This window comes from Strigops habroptila, chromosome 19 (genome assembly GCF_004027225.2).
Source record: "Strigops habroptila isolate Jane chromosome 19, bStrHab1.2.pri, whole genome shotgun sequence".
Classification (NCBI taxonomy): Eukaryota; Metazoa; Chordata; class Aves; order Psittaciformes; family Psittacidae; genus Strigops; species Strigops habroptila.
Genome location: NC_044295.2, coordinates 5,411,500 through 5,428,580, shown reverse-complemented (window position 1 = coordinate 5,428,580; position 17,081 = coordinate 5,411,500). Strand labels below are relative to the sequence as shown.

Sequence of the window (17,081 nt, the reverse complement as noted above, 5' to 3'; positions counted from 1 at the left end):
TGGCAATTTAATAATAAAAAGTTACCCTGATCTCTTGGCTGATATGCCAATCTTCTCATTTCACATACATTTGCATAAGCTTGTTGTAGCTGTTAACGCACCCCAATGACTGCATGAATATAGCACTTTACAGGAAAAACGAGGATGAGCTAAAGTTTGAATATGTTCAAAATGAGCAACATTTAACTGCCAGTTTTCTTTCCAGCATCCTTCAACTGCTCCCCAGGGTCACGCCAAGGGGTTTCCACACAGGGACCAGAGACAGACATCAGGGCTTCCCCCTGGAGGGAAGGCCACAGGAGAAGCTCAAGGTTAGGTGCTCTCTTTGGTTTCCAACGAGCATGTACGCTGGTCTACAATTGGTCTACAACTCAGGCCACCCGCAGCCTTCCCAACCAACTCTCTTGCCAAATTCAGTTAGGTGACACAGAGGAAGAAGACAGGGAAGAAAGGATATACTCACAGAAGAACTGAATCAAAACTATCAATTGGATCTATTGTACCAGAAGAGGCACAACAGAGGCGGGCCCTCAAGTCCCCTCTTCACAGAGCTTAAGTGTATGTTGTAGCCAACTGTACCTCGTCCTTCCTGAAAAAAGGATACTGCATGCCTAAAAATTGAGTGTGCACTTACTGAAATGGCTTCGAGTCACCATTTGGGTCCTTAAAATAAACACCCAACATGACTGTTCAGGGAGGAGAGAAAAAAAAAGGAACTTGCAGGGAACTTTCCACTTGTAGCTATGACACCCTTGGGAGAGGAGGGAGGAAGACTCAGAATAAAGGACTTCCCCCTCTCCAGCCTCCTACCAAGCCCTCCACTGGAGACACGTGTGCTTGAATGACTGTTCCTACCAGGCACTCTCGGTTCTGCAGATACATGCTGGTGTGTCTTCCAAAGAGGACTCTGGAGGCTCTTCACCACCAGTGCCCCTGCAGGGTATGGAGAGCAGCTCAGGCAATACTCATACAGCACAAAAACCCAGGAAACCCCACACTCGGCACTGAAGGCAGGGATTCTTTATGAATGTATCTGCACTGCACCCACATAGGAGCTTACCTAGGCTGGAGAGTATGTGAGAGTTAATTTGCAGGTCATCAACTTTAGTTACATTACCAGAAGTAGAAAACGGAAGCAGAACTCACACATGCTGCCTTTTCCTCCAGGTTAGCAAACTCACTTGAAACAGAAAATCATGTTCCTAAGCTACTGCAACCCTCCTTGGCTTCCCTTTTAGCTGGGTGGACAGCATCTAAAATACTTTGCAAGCCTGGAAAGCCTCCCTTGAGAATAAGACTTTGTTCTAGTAGCTTAAAGATGACCTCCAAAAGTTCTTGGGTGTATTTTAGGGTTTTTATTCTTTAAGTCCTTAAAAACTGCCTGTGTGCTAGAGCGCACCAGCTTCTCGTGTTAGAGAATGAGAATCCATCTATTCTTCCAAAGCACTCTTGGAAAAAACATTAAGGAACGTTTGTAAACATGTTCCCTCCCTCTGGTTAGAAGTTTGGGTTGTTACTAAAGCCAGACTACACTCCCCAGTAACTTCTTCCTAAGAGGGGACTGGAGGGGAGATGGAGGTAAGGCATTTCTGAAGTGACCAGAGGAAGGAGGAATAATGAAAAGGCAAGGCCATGGAAAAGAACGGAAAGGTCATTCACAGGGACACAGCCTGAGGAGCTTTCAGAGCATTCTGAAAATTGAGGGGAATTCCAAGAATTAGGCTGAATCTTTTGACTGCCTCTGGGACTCAAACCATCCTGGCAAGTTCTCCCCAAACTGGTATCACTCATGAGTACTGTCAGATTGATGGGAGCACCCACGGGTTCCTTTTTGCAGTGTTTCTGCACCAAGGAACTACAACTCCCAGCACTTAAACTGACATGTGCATGACCAAGCGGCTTCTCCTGCTGGTAGCCAAGAGTTAAAATACCTGGATTACCACTCCAGCTCCACCACCACCACGTGTCTGCTGCTCCAGCAGCCACGGCACAACACCTTGTACTGGACTTCACTTGGGAAGACCCAAAAGGAGCTTCTTGTGGAAGGCCAACATGGCATTTACAACGTGTCTTAAGATAATACTCAAAACCCACAAGCACCTCCTTCATTTTCACTTTAAAACTAGAGCACTGCCAGAGCAGTTAGCATTAATTAACAGAGGAAAGATGAAAGGCTCCAGTGAGCAGGTAAAAACAGGGTAACCGTAACTCGCCCATCTTCCCAAGGAGTGCATGTGAGGCCACTCAGGGAGGGAAGCCACCAGCCTACCCGGTGGCTTCACCCACAGCTCCACGTCAACTACACCAACATTCAACCTCCCACTGCTTTTTAAACACAGAGCAGAGGGAAGAGTGGGAACAAGGTCGAGGCAATGACGGGATGTGAGCAGAGGCATGAGGAAGGTGCCCAGTCACACTATACCCCAGAGCAGCTATCGGGTCACAACACCCCTGAAAATAATCCTTCAGCGTGCTGACTTATTCAAGACCGTCTGTTTTTCAAACCCAATTTTACAACAAGCCACTGAAGGGAGAACTGGGTTTCCAAGCACGTGGTTTTGTGCAACACCTCAGAAAATAAGCCCAAAATGAACACGGGAAGTTTTTGCTCTCTGCAATCTTTGTTGACAAGTTTCTTGGGGAGAAGTTGGGTATTTGTGCTTCAGTGAGGTTCATGACAAGATCAAGGGAGCTCTGGGCCCTGGACACAGGAGATCAACAGCCTCCTCTCTGCCCACCCATCTAAATACTCATTTCTCTCCTGAATGGCTCTCCATACCCGCAGATACGAGTCCCCCATGGCCACTCTTCTCAGGCCACTGAGCCCTGCACCCAACAGCTACATTACCTCTGCCTTCCATCCCTCCCAGCACCGCTTGGCGACACGCACATCTATCTACCTGGCACCTTTATATTCCCTGAATTACAGTTTAAACCCCTGACATTACATTCAAACTCCTGCACCTACTGCCTAGGTTCATCACATGCCAAACCACACTGGGACTGCTCTTTATAGCTGCTGTGAGGCCTCCTTCCTTCCCCAGCTCTGCTCCCACAAGGAACTCACCCAAACCCACCTGAGCACATGCCCCTTTTCCTACATCTTGCTCAAGGAATGAAGACACAAGAGGTTATGGGTGGTCACGAGGACTTCAGTTCAACACACATGTAAAGGACACAAGGACTACAGGACCACCTACAAACTCCTTTACCTCCTGTCCTACCCAACACGCAGGTTTTGCAGAGGATATGTACACGAAGGTGCTGCTGCAGTAGAAGCAAAGGCAAAGCCACCCTGAAGGAAGTGAACATTCTACCAATTCCCACTTCCCCTCTCCTTCCCCACCACGAATCAGTAGTGCAGCCAACTCTTGAGTTCGTGTGGTTACAAATACCTTTCAGAGGAAAAATAAACCCCAAAACATACAAAAAAACCCTCCAAACTTGCTAGAATAAAATCCCTACACACTTCATCTTGCAACTGAAATCTCTGCTTCTAACCTCAGCAGTCAGCACCACTCAAAATGCAGGTACTCCACACACGAGCTAACACCCTGAGCCCTCAAAATGTACATCTACCAAAACTGCAGAACAGACCCTTCACATGCCTTTGGTTACCACCTTCCAACATTTTATAGTTGTAAGACAGATGTCTACAGACTCACAAAGAGATTTACAAGAGAAGCAACTCTCAAAGCTTTCCTTAAGGAAACATGACAGGCAAGTTCAGGACGGTAAGTTATGGGTAAGGCAGCTCTCACGTGCAGTTGGCAGACTGTATGCTTCTAACAGCCTACATTCAGGGAACAGGCTTTTTCTTTGTTAATATTAATGGAAAAAAGGTTAAGAACATACCTAAGAACCACAAAGTTTCACAATAGATACACAAGTACCTTCTACATGTATTAATACTACAGACTCGCACCTCATCTCTCTGGGAAAAAACGGGATTTTACTATTAAGAACTTCCCAGGGAATGGTACTTATGCAGCGGAACAAATCAGAGCTTCACTTTTATAATGTTTGTTGCCAACCAGAAGCCCTCAAGATTCAACTAAAAGCTGCTGTTTCCACTTGCTGAGCAACATCATCAACTCTGAACAGCATCGTGAGGCCTCCTTCTTCAAGAAGGATTTTCTCTTATACCTGTGAACTCCCACTAGATATAAATGAACCAAATCAAGTGCATGATCTGAGACACAGAAGATTTTATCAATATCATGTCAGAAAGGAAAACAAAAGCCACAAAGCAAGATTAACCGTCATCTCCCTCATCAAAAGTCTGGAGAGTTGAATAATTACAAGCAAGAACGCCTTCACCTGGGAAATGAGATAAAAACACCCATTGCTGTTCAGTTACCCTTCAGAACAAAGTTTCTGTTTACAGTCACGTAAAAAGAAACGTGGTCAAAAAAACCCAATAATGGGACATTCGCAGAGAGCAGCAGCATGTCAGAGAAAGGAGGGAAAAAAAAAAAAAGGAGCTTTATTGTGAAATCCGGGTCTCCCCCGTCCAGTATCAGAGAGATTTTGTTTTTCTTTCGCATAATCTGGGCAAGGTGCCCACCAGGAAATATGAAAACCTGAACTCAGGACTCAGGGAACAAAAACCAGAATTGCCTTTTCATTGTACGGACACATTTTCCTTCACTCGGTGCGGTCACACCAACCTTTGCTCAAACGCACACGATTGGTACCAAAACTTTTCACCCAGCCCCAATAAATGGCACCACCTTAATACTTCATATTTTAAGCCAAGGCATAGACTGTCACTACAAAAAGCCTTCTTGAGTGCCTTGTGTTCAGCAGCCACGTCCTCAAGAGGAAGTAACAGACAGAGAGGAGCAGAATTAAGCGTCTCCAGTCGCTGCCCAACCTGGTGGGGTCGTCTCCAGCTGAGTATAAATACCTTGTTTTGAATGGAGTTCATGGCACAGTCCTCCAGGACACAGCTGCTCAACTGACTGCAGATCTCAGCTTTTACTGCTCCTCGGGTCTCAGAGGAGAGAGAACAACCCACAAAGACTGCCATGGCAGCAACTAAAACCAAGACGACACAAACGCCAAAACAGAGATGCTCATTTAATAGAAGGTGATGTTCAATCACACATCACAGGTCCCTTTTTACAGGCTGTAATTACAGCCTGAACTGGGTTTGCTGTTCCACACTTGGTGGTAAGGCAACTTCACAGGAACCCTTCCCTTCACATCCTGCTGCTGCAGGCCTCAACAGGAAGTTATAAAGACTTCAGAGAAAAGAACTCCTAATGTTTCGTGGAGCAAAACCTGAGAAATCCGTAAGGTCCATCTTCTGCTCACGTCTCTGAGGCCCAAAGCAGCTCCTGATACAAAAGTATGGATTTCAATTAAGCTTTTGGTCCTTCCACCAAATCTGCGAAGAATAAGTTTTCAGCAAGAGCTGAACTAAGGAATGGATGAAGCTGTGGCCTGTCCAGGCTGACAGCTACTCCCATTTCCTCTCTTCAGATGAGATTTTGTTATCCTTTCTCCTTGTTCTATTAGATAAACAGCACAGTTTCATTACCACATTCAGATACTGCGCTCTCAAAACTCTGTCCTCCAAAACGAAGTCTTCCCAGCTCCGAGCATACCCCATCCGCTGTTTGTCTCACTCTCTAAACCCAGCAATACTTTGGCAGTTTGTGGCAGGGGGAAATATATTCTTATTTTGTAACTTGCTTTGAAACTCCACTAGGACCTTCTCCAAACTATCCTCTTCCAAAAACAGGGCTCTGAGCTCAGGACACGCGCAGGGCTTAATGGAATTATGTTTACTCAAGTCCTGCATCACCAAGACTCTTGTTGATCCGAGTGTGACAACCCCTTGCCCAGCTGAGACAAAACAGAAAGCCTTTATTCCAGCTTAAACGCGAAACCTGCATCCTTGAGGACGCAGTTCAACTCTGATTTACAAGGAAGGATTCTCAAAGTGAGCGGCACGCTGAAGCCTTTGCTGTGCCTCACTCCAGGCAGATATTGTATTCCTGGAAGTCAGGAGCAGGGACACGGTATTTATAAAACGCAGGAAGGGAAACGGTGCTTCTCAGATCACCTCATCCTGACTGCTCAAACGCTGAGAGGCTCTTCTTAATGAACTGATCAAGGCTCTGGAGAGAGGCATGAGCGCAGAACTCACTTATTATTGTGCTGATCCGTATGTGATTCACCCCAGACACTTCTGATAACTTAAATTCCCATTTAAGTAGAAGCTGGTCCATCCGTTTCCCACACAGGCCAGTAAAAAACCCAAACTAAATAAGTAAAATGGGGTGTTGTTCAGTGGGAACGAGCAGAGGTATCACTGACCTACTCTCAAAGAAAAGGAAAATTATATGGAAAGGGGGCATGGGGAAGGCCCACAAACCAAAATAGGTGCTGCTTGCCCCTCCTCCTCCCTCCCCAGGCTTTACCCTTTCCCTGCCTTGGTAGGACCTACAACGTCCTCAGGCCTTATCTTGACTTCACTATACATGAAGTCTTATCATCCCCGGAAAAGTGTTTTGAGGTTCCTAAGGACACGCACCACTTGCTGCCTGAGCACAAGAAGGGTGGAGCGCTGAAACTCCCGGAGACAGGCTTTGTTCCGAGGGTTCATTAGATAATGGCAGTTGCGTTCACAAAAACACAGTTATAAACAGGGCAAGAGGAAGTGACTTTGGTCAAAGAACTGCTCAGTTTTCACCCCTGACTCGTGTGATGTCAGAACGTCACCAGTTCTCTGGTTACCGGATGATCTCAGAGAGCAAATGAGATTCAAATACAGCATTAACAAAATAATAATAAAAGGAAAAGGAGGTGGAGGGGAGGAGGGATAAGAGAAACACAGCCACATCTGCCCAGTCATCTGCTGCTTTATCACCTCCAAAGGGGGAACACGAGTCACCCTCATTGCTAAATCATTACCCATCAGCTAGAACACTATCACAACCAAGTTTCACAATTAACTGCTCCTGCAGCATATCAATCCATTAAGCCCTACACAGCTGTGCTACCTTGGCAGTGCAGCTACAAATAGATTCAACCCAACCAGACCCATCCCTCCCGTGCCAAAAACCATGCTGCTCAGAGCTCGGCTCCGATGGTGGCCGAGAGCGGACACCTCGGGAAGGAAAAGCCAACTCCCTATCCCATCCCAGGGCCGGGGGATTCCCCAGCTTTGCCTTTACAGCCCCCGGGGGTGACTCTGCCTCATCTCCCCCTTCGCTGATCTAAAAAGCTGCTGATTTCTCAATTAAAGGAATAATATCAGACTGAACGGCGTCGCTACCCGCACCGCTCCTGTGCCAGCACAGGAACCCAAGAGGACTACGCTAAAGCAGGGGGAAGAGCAGCAGAGGTTCCTCCATGAAAACAAAGGCTATAAAAAGGACAAATATGGGTTTAAAGAGGAAAAATAAGGGTTTAAAGAGAAAACGCTCATATCCAAACAGCTTCCCAGATCCATAACTACGGCAGAGGCTCAGTCACATGCAGAGACACCTTATAACTGCCCCCCCGCAAGTGTTTTATACCCCGTTGGCAGCGGGACCGTGCCACAGCTCAAGAACTCTGCTACCACCTCCGAGAAACGGGCTTTCACCTCGCCTTATTTTTAGAGGCACAAAGTACCCTGTACACAACACATGACATGATGTAACCGGGAACGCGGGCATGGCCCAAACCAGTTCAAAATATAATGGTCAGTCAAAACAAATAAAGCAGAAAAAAACCCAACCAACCCACCCCTGCAGTTCCTCCCATATCCTGACCGGCTTCATGGAAAACTACAGTTTGTCATTCAAGTGCATTTTACATAACAGGCGAGATCATCTGTATCGTGCCTGCGTTTTGATCCACCTGGACACGAACTGAACCATCGGAGAGATGACACCTTGGGGTGCACCGAGGGGCTGCTCTTTCCCTAGGAAATAAGGCTACTTCCCAAGAAATCTCACCGCTCTATTTTCCCCTTTACGTGACCCCCTCCCCCCTGTTTCTACCCAAATTTCGCTGGAATCAAGCACTGGAAGATGCTAATCCCATGATGGAAGTAAACACACGTATGGATCACGGGAAGCTTTTCAGGATAACCGGGCTCGCCCGGCGTGTTTAGAGGAAAATAATTCGGGATCGGCGGGGAGGAAATATAATAAATAACCCCCCCAAAAATATGCAGCCGGGAAGTAAATACAGGAAAACGGCTCAGCAGCGAGACCCCCCCTGAAAAATACGCTATTGTATCCGCCGAGCGCAGGGGGAAGCGCTCCGTGACACATCCGCGGCCCGCAGCCACCGCTGACAGCGCCGGGAGCCCACCGGGATTACCGGGACCGCTACCGGACGGCCCCGGGGCCGGCGGAGCTGCTCCCCCCCCTTCCCCCCGGCCGCGCGTTTTGCAATTCGGAGGTTATGCAATTTAAATATATATTTTTTTTTCTGTTTACTTTTAAAACTTCGCCTGTGACCCCCCCCCAACCCCCTCACTGCAGGTTAAGGCACCGTGAGCCCATCGCCCCCCCCCCCCCCCCCGTCTCTTTCCCTCCCGACGGGGGGGAGCGGGGCCGGGCTCCGCCGCCGGCCACGTGAGGGGCCCCGGCCCGCCCCGGCGGGACCCCGCTGCCCCCCCCAACCCCCCCGCCCCGGGCGCCTCCGGGCCGGAGATTTCGGTTTGAAGTGGCACCACCCCCCCCCCCGCCCGCGGGAACCGCAGCACCGGGGGGGGTGGGGGGGGAGCGGCCCGGCGGGTCAGCGCTTCCCCCCGGTTCCCCCCGCACTTTCCCGGGCAAGGGGAAGGATGGGATGGGTTGGGGGGGAAGGGGGTGGGGGGGGGAAGCCGCCTCCAGCCGGGCGGAGAAGTTGGGGCGCGGCGGCCGCTCCGCAGCGGGGCCCGGCGGGGCGCGGCGGCGCTAACAAAGGGGCGGCGGGGGAGGCGCGGGGCGGCGGGCGCGGGGCGAGCGGCACCTACCACGTGACGAGCGGCGAGCGCGGTCCGGGCGGGCTCGGCCCCGCACAAAATGGGCGCAGTTTGCAAACAAGCCCCGGCACCGCAACCGGGCCGGGCAGCGCCGGCGCCCCCCCCGCCCGCTCGGGCCCGCCCCGGCGGCAGGGGGGATGGGCTCGCCCGTTGTCCCTCGGCGGGCGCAGAGCGGCGGCCGCAGTCCGGGGCTGGGGCGGGCGGAGAAGCGGCGGGGGGGGGCGGGGGGAGCGGCCCCCCCACCCCCGGCTCGGTGCTTGCTGGGCGGCGGCGGGGCGGACCCGGCGGGGCGCGGCGGAGCGGGCGCTGCGGCGCTTTTCTTCTCCCCCCGCTTCCCCCCCGCTCCGGGCGAGCGCGGCGGCGGCGCGGCTCGGAAAATGGCGGCTGGGTCCTTCCCTGCCCTCCCCCTCCCGTCAGCCGGAGAATGCACCGGGGGGGGGGGTGGAAGGAGGAGGAGGAGGAGGGGGGGGACGCCGCAGCGCCCCCGCCGGCGGCCGCGCGCACCGCGCCCGCCGCCCGCCCGCAGCCAGGGGGCCCCGCCGAGCGCCCGCCGCCGCGCCGAGGAGCTGCAGTGCGGGAGGGGCCCCGCCGCCGCCGCCGCCGGGAGGGGAGGGACCGGGGCCGGGGGCGGGGGGGTGGGGGGAACGGGGCGGGGCGGACCCGCCGCCTATTGTCCGGCTGCTCTCCCTGCCGCCGCCCGCCAGGGGGAGCTCGCCCCGCAGCGCGCAGGCGCGCTCGGCCCCGCTGCAGGGCGGCGCGGGGGGGGGGGTGTGGTGGTGGAGAGGGTGCCCGCGCGGGGCATGCCGGGAGTTGTAGTCCGGCACCCCCCGCCACGTGCCGCCGGGGCAGCCCCTGCAGAAACGGGCTCCGCTTGAACCGTTTATGCCGGTAGAACAACGTTTGCCTTTGTCCCATCCAACGCCCGCTCCTCGCAGTTAAACTTTTAAGCGTTTTAAGCGATTTCCCCCCCAAAGCACCACCACTCGCTCCTCCACCTGCAGCGCCGGGGGCTCGGTACTGCCTCACACCGCATTTCCCCACTACACGCTCCAGCTTTACTCCCCAAAATCGGCCTACGAGTTCTATTAAAACCCCTAAACCCTGACCGCCCCCCCCTCCCCGAACTCCTGTATGGCTCGAGGAGACATCCCAGGCTCTGTGCCCTCCTGCCCTGCCAGCACTGGTTCCTGTGCTCATGCCCAGCAGCTCCGCACAACCAAGATCCGCAGCCCCCAATGGCAAAGGCTGCTGAGAGGCTTTTATCATCAAACACCCTGTTGGAAACCCCGGGAGTTTCTGCCACTGCACACAAGACGGTTTCTCCCACCACTACAGGGCTACTTTCTCCCCTTGCTCAACAAACTCCGTCCCGCTCCACACACAGGACACACACAGAGAGGCAGCGGGGCAGGAAAGAACGATTCTGGGACCGCAGAAACCAGTTTCACCTCTTTGACCTTCAGTTTCGCCACGCGCACGTGGCGGGGGGGGGGGACGGGAGCCAGCGCTCTGTCCCCCGGTGCCGCTGGAGCCCAGGCGTGCAGCGCTCACCTGACACCGAGCCGCTCCGTATCGCTGCCAGGCAGAGCCGCCCTCCCCCCGCCGGCGGGTCTACGTGCCGGGTTTGAGCTGCTATCTCTTCCCGGCAGCACACTACATTCCCCTCGCTATAGCTATGCTGCCTCTACAGTAGGAACACAGTTATGCCAATAACAAAGTGCTTTAGACCATCATTTGCCTGCAAAGGGGAAAAGCACCAGCAGTGCACGCTGTTACACACTGCCAGCGAGGAGAACCGGCCCTTGGTTTACTCTAAACTTGGGTTTAGAGTAAAAATATGAGAGTTGCACTGTATCTCGACTGCAGAGTTAGGTAAGAGCTATGAATGCTGGTTCTGTAGCCAGCACGGGCAATCCTGATCTGCATTACACAGCACACAGATCTCCTTCCTCCTTTTGCATCAAATCCCACCACCACACGAGAGGAAAGGCAACAATCCTCCTCTTTAAAAAGCATTTGGAGATGGAGAATCCATATACTACCATTGCTCTTTAAAATCCAACATCCTGCTGAACAACTCACACCACCGAACAGTCATCACAGATGGGGTCCGGGTTCAGGAAATCCATGGGCAACACATTTCATCATCATTTCTAAGGCCACCTACACTCACAGCCAAAACTACCCCGCAGAGGCCACATACCATGTTTCTGCTGACCAACAAATGCTCAAAACAAAGCTCATATGTAAGTGATTAAGAAAAATATCCAGCCAAGGACAGCAGAGAGAGCAATGCTGGGTCTGTGCCCCTAGCAGGAGTTGCAGACAGCTCCTGCTGTCCCTCAGGGTCACACTCCTCCCCTCCTAGATGGCCATTCCCAATCACAGCATAGCAGTTACCCCATCTCAGCAATTTCATGCAGTACCTTGAAACTGAAATGAGCCTCCGGACCTAGAACGGGGCTTTAAGTCAATGATGAAACAGTGCCAAGGAGGACATCAGAACAGCATGTTATCAGCTACCCCAAATCCAGCATAGAACTGGGTCCCATGGAGAGCATTCCCTCTTCTTAAGGGTAACAAATTCTGTTTCTGGAAGGCAGTTGCATGATGAACTCAGCAGCTCCATGCTTTCTGCTGCTCCGTTTCTCCTCACCACACTCCGTAGGAAGCCAGGACAAGGACCCTACAACAGCACACATACCTCTCCTTTCCAATCTCTTTTTTTCCCCCTAAATCTACCTTGAATTCAGTTCAGCTAAAAAGCAGAAGTAGGAACAAGCACATCTTTATACTGGAACAGAATTGGGAAGGCAATTCGGTGTGGAGGAAGTTGAAAGAAATTCCCCTGCAATAAAGTTTCTAATCTTCTGTTCATTCTGCACTGCAGGGTTTTCTGTTCACCGAGTCATCCCTAACCAAGAGCTGCAATCTCTGGCTTGACAGCCCAGCACAGATCTGGATCTTCCTGCAGCACAGGATCCTCCAGCGTTCATCATTCAGCCTGACCTAGACATGATGTAGCAAAAATTGCTGCACAGCCTAAAATAACACAACTTTGGCCTCTCTTCACAGCCCTTCCAGTCTCCTTTGCCCATTCAAAGCAGTGCTACACCATCTCCTCCAGGTCACATAGCCACTCCTGTACCTGCCACCCTCACCCCCAAGTCCCTCACACAGCTTCATTACTACTCTTTGAGGTGCCCCACATGAACAAGAGGAGCTCTCCCCATTGAATCCACATTTCTACAGCACCATCCTTTAAATCTTTCTTTGACATCACCCTCTTCTGCAAAGCATCAGGGACATACAAACCACAGGGTTCAATACATGGTGAGTGTTACGTACCCAGCTACTCCCCCTTGATGGTTACCTTGTCTTTCCCACATGCATTTGTTGCTTCTACCTATTAATCCTCATTATTTGCTTTGATTTTACCTGCCTTGGAAATTTAACAGTCTCTACACAATAAGTATATGCATAGTAGTCCATATAGTTAGATTACAACATGGACATAAGGACACATGAAGGGAGACTTTTAAGCCTGGATTGGTTTGAGGAACATCCCAAAGCTAGAGAAGGCAACAGCCACCAAAGCACAGGGTGATGAGACTCCCTACAGATACAACCACAACTTTTGCATCTTCATTTGCAACCTCATCAGATATCCTAACAAAAAGCACCAAACTCAAACATCAGTGGCCACAGAGACCTCCAGAAGATGCGAAACTTGTCTGCTTTAAAGCTAAATACAAATAAGCTGTAGCAACAAGAGACCTTTGCAATGATCATCACTCTTCTGATCATGTTGAAGAGGAATTAAAGAACCTGTCTGCTCATGGTAAGAAAGGCATTCCTTAGCTGAGCAGACACAGCACATCCCTGCCAGCTAGTCTGGAAATGCTCACTGAAAAGGAAAGAATAGCAAAGTCCTTAAAACCCAAAAGTAGAGCCACAGAAAGGTAACTAGTGTGCAGGCTGGCAGAGCTCAGCAACCCTGACACCTCCCTCATCAGGCAGGTACCGAATCTACTAATGGATCCTACGGTCAACACCCAAACCTGGATCTTCCCTGACAACTTCTGGATTGATGGACTTTTAGGTTGCTTGATATCAATGGGAAATTAATATACTACTCACTAAAAAGAAGCTGCATGATCCACATAAGCAACAGAGCTTTTTTGAAACCATTTAGATCAAGCCACTGGATAAAGACATTCATCATTTCATGGATGTTCTCACACTGGAGAGTCTACTCTACAAAGCATCAATTCCTCTCAACGTCAGAGCTCTAATGGTACCCAGGCTTGGGGGAAATTAATTTCATCTGCTGTGAAGTTAAGGGGAATTGGTTATAATAATAAGCTATTTTTAATCAATTATTGTTGCAACTGCAAAATGTATTTCTATGGTTTCCACTGGGATGAGGGGCTGGGAGTGTAAGACTACTTGACAAAGGTAACAAACACACTTCACCACTTATTTTTGGGTCCTTACCAATGACATTGGTCTCATCCTGCCAAGAAGTACTCTAATACTCCACACTGTCGCATCAGATCGATGCATGTTGTACAGAAGAGCCTGACTTCCCAAAGCCCTCATGGGAACTTCTATTCATACCAATTTGAGGAATGCAGCGAAGCACTTTCCAAAGAAGAACATCGGGCTGAGTACTCACAATAAAGCACCCTGAATTGTGAAGCTGTTCATCCAGCTGGGGACCCATAGCCAGGTTTTATTAACTCTTGCAGAGAGTAAAACATCCAAACCTACATTTAGCTGTAACCCTGTATCATGTAGGTCCCCATAAGTTGCCATGTTAGCTTAGATCCATCCAAAACACTTGGATTAGGCTGCACAAGAGGTGCTCAAGTAAGCCTCAGATCCCATGAGCCTGCTTGGGTATTTGCTTAAGGAACACCACGATGGCTGTAATTGAGGCAATACCTCTTTATGGACATCAGTAGGTTTTGTGCAGAGTGACTGTATGATCCAGACACTTAATGATGCAAGCAGTGAAAGAAAATAGAAACGAACAACAGAATAAGTAAGGTGACAGCTCACTTAAATGCTGCATTCCTTCCGTTTCGGGTTATAGGTAGTTATATCATGGGAGAGGAGGAGCGAGAGAAGGAGAGGAGAAGGAAATGTAATCCTGCATCAACCACGTAAAAGCCCATGTGTTATAAAACCATGACACGTGAGCTCATTGAGTTTCAGGGGACAACCCTCTCAAATCTCAACACTGAAAAATAGCCTGTGGGTTCTGTGGAGTTACAGCACGGGCATGAGACACTTGTGCTCCCATGGGCTAGGGGTAAGGTTCAGTTCCACCGTGTGAGACACACAGATTAAGGAGTTTTCACATAAATAAGAAGCTAGAAGAATTAGGAACCCAGCAACTAGTAACAAGCAGGGGTATGCTACCAGCAGTATGGGAGCCCCGATTTCTACCTGCTGCACAACTCAACCCTTCCTCCATCTTCCAGTTGGAAAGCCCTGACGTACTTCCCTTTATCCTTGGCTAAGGCTCACGGAACATCTTCATAGATTCAACCTGCACCAAACCCTGCACCTCACACTCCCCTCATGAGTCAACAGCAAACCTGAAACCACCCAAGGCCATCCAGCCACTGCCATCATCGGGACATGAAAGCTTTCCCTCTGCCACAGGCAAGATTAACACTAGTTTTAAGAGTCTGTTCATTAATTCATGTTATGGTCTTTTTCACATGGCTTCTCTCAGATCCACTAACAGAATTTGTTTCTATTTCTGCTGGAGGGCACTTGGAACAATTCTATCACTGTTTGGATTTCCAGACTCAGGGAAAAAATTACCGCTCTATTGGCAGCTGCTTCTAATTCAGTTTAATCCCAAACTCCAGCAGCAGTTGAATCAGACTGAAACATAGCTGATAACCAGGACATCAGATTATTTACTCTTTTGGCCATGCTCGAGAGCCACCCAGCATCTTGAGATCAGCACTATGCTCTGAGAGCTGCTATTCCAGAGATAACACAATCTAACCTGCAAGACTCTCAGCCCCAAGTTTCAGGGCTTCATGCAGATTCCTCAGTCCTGACCAAATCCACCTGCCTTCCAACCAACCCTCGGCAGCACAGGCAGACATCAGAGATGGAAGAAGTCAAGTCCCTACACGCTCTGCTTATTAATGGTACTTCCTCTGACAAGTCTAGTGCAGGAGAATCAGTGCCCAGACATCCACACGGAAATGGCAGCAAGAGGAGGACAGCAGGAAGTCCCTGTTCCGCAGCCACCACCACAGCACACACAGCTTTGGAGCAGTGTCATCTGCAGGGTTTTTCTTCTACCTGTTACATGCCAAGGACCAGGCAGACCTTCCTGCTCCCAGAGACCTTTGAGGAGCTGCAGGTAAAGAGCTTCATAAAACTTAAGGGCTATAATGGAGTTGCTCTCTTTTATGAGCAACAAGCATTGCAAACTGTGACAGCAACATCAGGCACTAGGGTTTGAGCACAAGTCAGGGATACAGGGTGCAGAAACACTCAAATACGTACTAATCAGAGGTTGTCACAGGAACAGATGACACACACATACACTCAAAACACCAAGGTCCAACCAGGTGCTCACCACAAGAAGTAAACACCTCTGAGCAGCAATGCCAAGCAGAGGTGACAGCCCGACGCGACCATGGTCTGCATGTCCTCCTCAGCGCACCCTGCAGCAGGCTTAGGTTAACCTGCTGCCATGAGCACACCTCATCCCTCAGCTCCTGGGAAGCTGGAAGGACCTGGAGTTATCCTCCCACAGGCCCATCCCTGACCTGCTCCACACAGCCACATGCTAAACCCCCATTTAACCAATACATCTGCATGGGACACTTTGGAAGCAAGGACCAGTTTCCAGAGAAGCTCTCTGCTGACTTCCTACCAGCATGAGCAGGAGCTGGAGGACCACTGGCTTCCAAGAAATCTAGTGATAACCTCCAAAACCTGTAACGGGGAGGTTTAATTCCTTTTCTAAAGCCCACGTAACAACTGACTGCTATTATGTGTACAAAGAGTAAGAGCTTTTACTGTTGTGTTAGCCAACTGGAGATCAGCTACCAGTGCAGATTTGTCTAAGGTCAGTGTGAAAGGACTGAGTAAATGGTTTTGGTTTTCCCATTACAAGAGAATTTGCCTAAATTCAGCCTCCATAATTGGCCTAAAGTCAGGCTGCTTTGGCTTGTAGATTTACGAGAAGAGGGAAATACCCTTCCCTTCAGCGCTTCCCTTTAGGTTTCATTCAGCTCCACACAACTTGATTGCTGTACCGAAGTGTTTAGGACACAAGTCTCACCTTGCCAACGTTATCACAGGTTAAGAGGTGACTTCCCAAAACAAGCATCAGGAAACTCTCCATTCCAGACCAGAAGCACCATGGCCACTTCACACACGGGGGGAGCCCAGGCACGGAAATGTGAGCACGAAAACCCTGGTTTAGACCTTTGGTTTTCATGGGACAAAGCTGAGACCCCTCTGACAGTTACACACACAGCTCTCTTGTTGGTGTAAGTAATCTGGATAAGCCAGATTACAACAGCAAGTAACAAGGACCTGGTCGATGTAAACCTGGAGTTTATGGATGCACACAATGGGGGGGAAGACTAGGAGATCTTGCTGCTTCTGGACAAGTCATCCCTTGATGCTGTTGCATACAAGGCCGTACATATGCACACTCCCAAGAGGAGGCTACACATCTCTTCGCTCCATACCGGCATTGGAATGATTTTGGAGAGGGAAGCACTGGATGAACCCACATTTCCAGCTGTATTCCTGAACCTCCATTTTCAAGTTACCCATTCACCAAGAAGCTACGTGCGGGGCTCCAGACTCACCTCACACCATCAGACACTAAGAGGCTGCCTGCGAACACATCCCGGCGTGTCCGGTCACAAGCCCAGCGCCGGGGCTGTCCCGGTGGGAAGCGGGGAGCCCAAATCCCGTTGGGCATCTTGGCCAGGCCCATCCTCACCACCTGCGATCCAGGCGCTCAGCCCCTGGCACAGGGAGGAATTCGGGATCCTTCCAATCTCCGCCTGCGAGGTACGAGAGTTCCTTATTTGAGGAGGTGGCAAAATCC

The 17,081-nt window shown here is 50.4% G+C and overlaps 1 protein-coding gene across 3 annotated transcripts in view; it reads right to left on the bottom strand.

The window, feature by feature from the left end:
* The window catches only part of KANSL1 (KAT8 regulatory NSL complex subunit 1), a 93,190-nt gene extending 76,109 nt beyond the window's left edge, over positions 1-17,081 (bottom strand). The window contains exon 1 of one of the 3 annotated variants that reach the window (XM_030508658.1): positions 16,837-17,081. The gene's annotated coding sequence lies outside the window, so the exon portion shown is untranslated. Of the gene's footprint in view, positions 1-8,965; positions 9,391-16,836 lie in introns of those variants that run through there. The other 2 variants (XM_030508657.1, XM_030508660.1) reach the window with 2 other exon arrangements.